The 5,278-nt window shown below is 37.4% G+C and overlaps 1 long non-coding RNA gene across 1 annotated transcript; it reads left to right on the top strand.

The window, feature by feature from the left end:
• Positions 1–1,543: 1,543 nt before the first annotated feature.
• LOC128312598 (uncharacterized) lies at positions 1,544–3,767 on the top strand. Its single transcript, XR_008292080.1, has 2 exons — positions 1,544–1,834; positions 3,689–3,767. It is a non-coding gene; the product is annotated as an uncharacterized LOC128312598 (long non-coding RNA).
• Positions 3,768–5,278: the final 1,511 nt, after the last annotated feature.

Below are 5,278 nucleotides of genomic sequence, written 5' to 3'. Positions count from 1 at the left end.
TATTTGTTGTGAGTACAACTTTGCTGGAATTGATTTTTGACCTGTTCATATCCTTTCACCTAGTAATTACGTATCTAGTGCAAAATCAGATGAACACAAACTATAGTGTTATTTATAATGTTCCAAATTGAAACTAATGTCAACACTTAAAAATATTACATTGGCCATTGTTATTGTTGAGTCCATACTTGAACAAAATACCACAAACCTGGTGGCTTACAAAAACAGAAATCTCTCAAATTACAGGCTAGGAGAGTGAAGTTAAAGTGTTGCCAAGGCTCTAGGGGAGAATTTGGTTTTTGCATCTTCTATCTTCTGGTGGCTGATGGAAATCCTTGAATTGTGCTTGCATCATTTCAGTCTCTGCCTTCATGGTCATGGTGCCTCCTTTCTCTATACCGACCTTTAAAAAAAAAAAATTAACGTTTATTTATTTTTTGAGAGACAGAGACAGAGCATGGGCTAGGGAGGGGACAGAGAGAAAGGGGGAGTCACAGATTCCTAAGCAGGCTCCAGGCTCTGTGAGCTGTCAGCACAGAGCCCGACGCGCGGCTCGAACTCATGAACCATGAGATCACCACCCGAACTGAAGTCAGACGCTCAATCAACTGAGCCACCCAGGTGCCCCTCTATACTGACCTTCTAAGTGCACTTGTCATTGGATTTAGGGCCCAACTAGGTAATCGAGGATGATGCCCTACTCTCAAGATCTCCTAAGCTTAGTAACATCTGCAAAAAGACCCCTTTTCTAAATAAGGTAATATTCTCAGATTTCAGGTTTTCTGATATGAATGAATCTTTTTTGAGGACCACTGTTGAACTCATTCCAGCTATTAAGTTCTCGTGTATCCATTTGTTGGAATAAAGTCACTGAAATCACATTTAGATGGTATGAGAAAATTACCTCAAGAATATTGAGTAAACAGGAAGATAGAATGGTATATGGTCTAAAATTCCAATTTTGTAGAAAGAAATTTTAAAAAGGAAAAAAAAATATCCCACAAACACACATAAAAACAAAGTGGAAAACTTTTTATATTATGATGTACCCAAATACTTCTCAAAATGACCTTTTTCATAATGGTGGGATTAAAATTTGCTTTCCTTTCCTGTTTTCAGTATTTTTCATCTAAAATGGACATGGATTTATTTTATAACAAGCAGGTTTAATTTTGTTGTTAAACAATAGAATAAAAGATGTAAAATAAGATGTAAAAAATGAAAACTGATAAGAACAAGCAGTTATTTCATTAAAACAATTAACTGCAAATATATGAAAACATGTAGTTTTTCCATATACTTGTAGTAAACTGGAGAACACAGTAGTAAAGAAATCTAATACTCTTTTTTTAATAGCTTTATTTTGAGAGCAAGAGTGGAGCAAGGGGGAGGGGCAGAGAGAGAAGGAGAGAGGGAATCCCAAGTAGGCTCTGCACTGTCAGCACAGAGCCCGATGAGGGCTTTGATCCTACTAATGATGAGATGATGAGCCACCCAGGGGCCCCCTCTAATACTCTGTTAAAACTTCAAATAAAAACTGTATTGTAATTACATGGAAAGGGAAAAAAAAGAAAAACCCTACTGAGAGACAAACATACTGGAAACTAGAGACCTAGTCTGCATTATTTGATGGTGAGACAGTGTTGAAAAATGCCCTCTCTCTCAGTTGCATAACAGCTTGGCAAACAAGAGACAGAGAAGTCATCGGAGAAATAATGGCACCCAGACTACGGAAAGGGCTGTACACAGTCTTTGCCATCACAGTGAGGTTCAGGGATAATCTTTGATGTTCTAAATGTGCTGCAGTGGCAAAATCTTCAACCCTGCTTTCAAGGTACGAGCATTAAAGCTTAAGTAAATTATTTCTTTTAGCTGAGTCAAGTTTACTTAACTGTAAATTGGGAAGCATAAAACCATTTACTTTGCAGGTTTATGTGGAGTCCGATAATGCAACGGGCATGGAAGTACTTGGTAAAACTGTAAAGAACTCTGTAAAAGTTACTGCTCTTTCTGTTTGTAGTACATGTGCACAGTGACGTGGTCTCTTGGGGCTCATAGAAAGTCAACTAAAGAAGCCTTGCTGAAGACACTTTTGATAATTTCTTTATCTTCACTATTCGGAATTATTTCCATGACCTTGGGAAAACCAATTAAAAAAATGTGAATGTTTATTTTGAGAGAGAGAGCGTGAGGAGAGAGGGACAGAGAGAAAAGGAGAAACAGAATCCAAGGCAGGCTCCAGGCTCTGAGCTGTCAGCACAGAGCCCAAAGTAGGGCTCAAACCCAGAAACTCGGAGATCATGATGTGAGCTGAAGTCAGATGCTTAACTGACTGAGCTGGGGTGCCTGCATTTGAGAGTTAATAATAATCCCTCTGGGACCTTAAACTGAGTGGAGTTGTTCTGTACATCAACACAGGAATATCACAGCGGATCACTTTCCTATCGTGTGACCAGATCCATTGGACACCCATGGAACTAATTCATTTGGCTGATTTAATTAAAACGGTTGGGCAGCATTTATCTGACATCTGACAATGGCTTTTGGTGGTCTGTTTCCAAAATAAAAAGGGACTCTGGTTTTATCTAATTGATAAGGTTGTAGCAGTTAGAAGACTCAATGATGTGGAGATTTAGCTGGAAAATTCACTTTTAGTGGGGATTTAGGAATAGAGTGAAGTTCAATAGAATTGAGAAACGGGCTAAGTGCCTCAGAGTTGCCTTCTGCCCTAAGAATCTGTTGGGAAAGCAAAAAAAAAAAAAAAAAAAAAAAAAAAAAAGATCTGGTTTAGCAGGCAGTAGGAAAATCAATAATACTTAGGATGTTAATGAAATTTGAAATTAAAAAATGTGCTGTTATGAGCTAGTCTGAGTTGTACCTGGAGAATGATTAATAGCAGAATTTGAGGATTCTTTTGGTCTAGCTAAAACTCTTCTCCTCAGACAGGACTTTGAGCTCTTTGAAAAAATGGACTTCAGATTGAACTCCAAAAGGATTTGTCAACTCTACCCAGTTTGCTCATGATCCACTAAAGACCACCTAGATATTTAAAAACAAAACAAAGCAAAAAAAACTACTCTTGAATTTCCCAAAAAAAAAAAAAAAAGTTTAGTCCTGCCACAATTCCTCTTTTAACTCACAAATTCTTTCAATAAATTGTTTCTAGTAATTCAGAAGTCAAATTGAATGGAGGGGAAGGCTAGGAGAGGGCTCCTGTTATGTAACAGATCATTAGGTTCTTGCCTCTCTTATACATGAGGAAAATTCCAGAAAGGGGAAAAGTGTATTTTTGCATTGCTTGATTTTTCCCAGAATCCCTTGGTTGATGGCAGCCTTAGAAATAACCATAAAACCAAGAGTATTAGGTATCCACACAATATGTAGGTATGATGGTGGTCATTATCTATCTGGGATGATAGATTTGTGCTTTCATTTTTCATCATTATAAAAACTGTACATTGTTGAGGAACTAATACATCCCAATACAGCAAGCATTCCTTAGATGGTTCCATGATATTTATGGAAACTACATTTTCTTCCTTGTACTTTAGTATTACATTAAAAATTATGTTGAAAAGTTATTTAGGAGCAGGGCACATTAAAATGTAAATAGAGGTAAAGGGTGAGGTTTAATTCTCAACCTGCTACTACTTACTTTTAAAGAGACCATATTTGCATTTTTTTCAAGAATCTGGAGTCCCTGATGATCAGGATTTGGGGAACCGTGTTTTCTTTGGAGAAGACTTGCAGAGCCCCTTGAATCACAGGTAAGCTTCTGCCTGCTGCCTCTTTCTTAGAGTGGTTCTGGGTGTTTGGCATCTTTATTGAGATTTGACTCCTAGAAGCATTAAGAAAATACGGACTACAACCCTGCCATATCTAAAATGAATTTACTGCCTCCCCTTCTTTAGACTGACCTTATCTTCTGCTAGTCAAGTAGTTACTCTGAAAGATTTAAAAAATTAGTAAACTTTTTCTGGTGTTTTGTGTGGTGTGTGTGTGTGTGTGTGTGTGTGTGTGTGTGTGTGTGTGTGTGTTTTGTCTTATTTTTTGTTTGTTTTGCTGAAGTTTGCAATCAAACATGAATTCTGGGCTATTTAGTAAAAGCAAAGTAACCAGCTTTACCCTTCCCATACCTCACTGGACATGAAGCTATGGCCAGTTGCTTCTCCAATAGATTGTAATAAAACAATACTTTTTCTTAGTATTCACTCTTCTAAGCATGGTTCTACATCATACTAAGCCAGTTCCAGGAATCTCCTTCTCCTCTCCCTGTGTTTGGAAATAGGTGCATGATAGAATTCTGGCCAATAGCCGGCAAGGTAAATCCTTCTTGGAAAGTAAGCTGTATTTGTAATAACAGACACAAAGACCTTGTCTTATTCTGTTGGAAATCTTGGTGTCTAAAAGCTACATATATATAGAAGCCATTTGATGACCCTCAAGACCAAGCCAACAAACTGAAAATGGTTAAGGGAAAAGAGAGGGGATACATGTGTCCATGATGTTGAACTAATGAGTGATTTACATTGGAGCTGCCCTACCTTGGGTTTTCTTAGGAGTTATTTTCCTTAATATTAAGGAAAATATTTTTCTCTAGAAAAAGAAAGCACAAAGAAAACCCAATACAACATTGACACCAGGATGCAAGTTAAAAGCACGAATAACCGATTCTTACACCAGCTTGATGAATGGAGAACACTTCACATTGCTTCAGTTTAATTTTCTTTTAATTTGACAGTCCTTATGTTAAAGTTCAGAACTCAGAATCTCTTTCCCTTTAAAGGCTGAGTTAATCACTTGTTGAAAGCATGGAATAAAGAAGTTGAATCTCTGATGTGTGTGTGCGTTTGCACTGCTAAATATCAAGGAGAAGTGTTCCCCTTGAGGCCTAGTTTCAAGTGTATATTCCGCTTTGGTCACGACATCATATTCACATTCAGGAGGTGGGGCTACTATATTGGACAATATAGATTTAGAAGGAATATCAATTAGCATGCTTTTGATGGGTCACGGAAGAAGCAACTCAAAATGGACAAGAAATACAGAGATAAGCTGTCCTAGGACAAGTTCCATGACATCCTTTGAGATTCAGGTTCTTTCCAGAGTTTGGTTCTGCATTCCTTGAGAAGTTGGCTTTGCATTGTAGCTACTTTACAAAACCAGCAGAATTCCACTGGACATGATTTGAAAAGCTCTGAACTAGATGTGTTTTTATATTTCTTTAGGTTATAGAATTCTGATTTATTCTATCTGAATATTTTGTAGAGAAAAGCTT

This window comes from Acinonyx jubatus, chromosome D2, assembly GCF_027475565.1.
Source record: "Acinonyx jubatus isolate Ajub_Pintada_27869175 chromosome D2, VMU_Ajub_asm_v1.0, whole genome shotgun sequence".
NCBI lineage: Eukaryota > Metazoa > Chordata > Mammalia > Carnivora > Felidae > Acinonyx > Acinonyx jubatus.
This window is presented reverse-complemented; position numbering and strand designations above follow the sequence as displayed.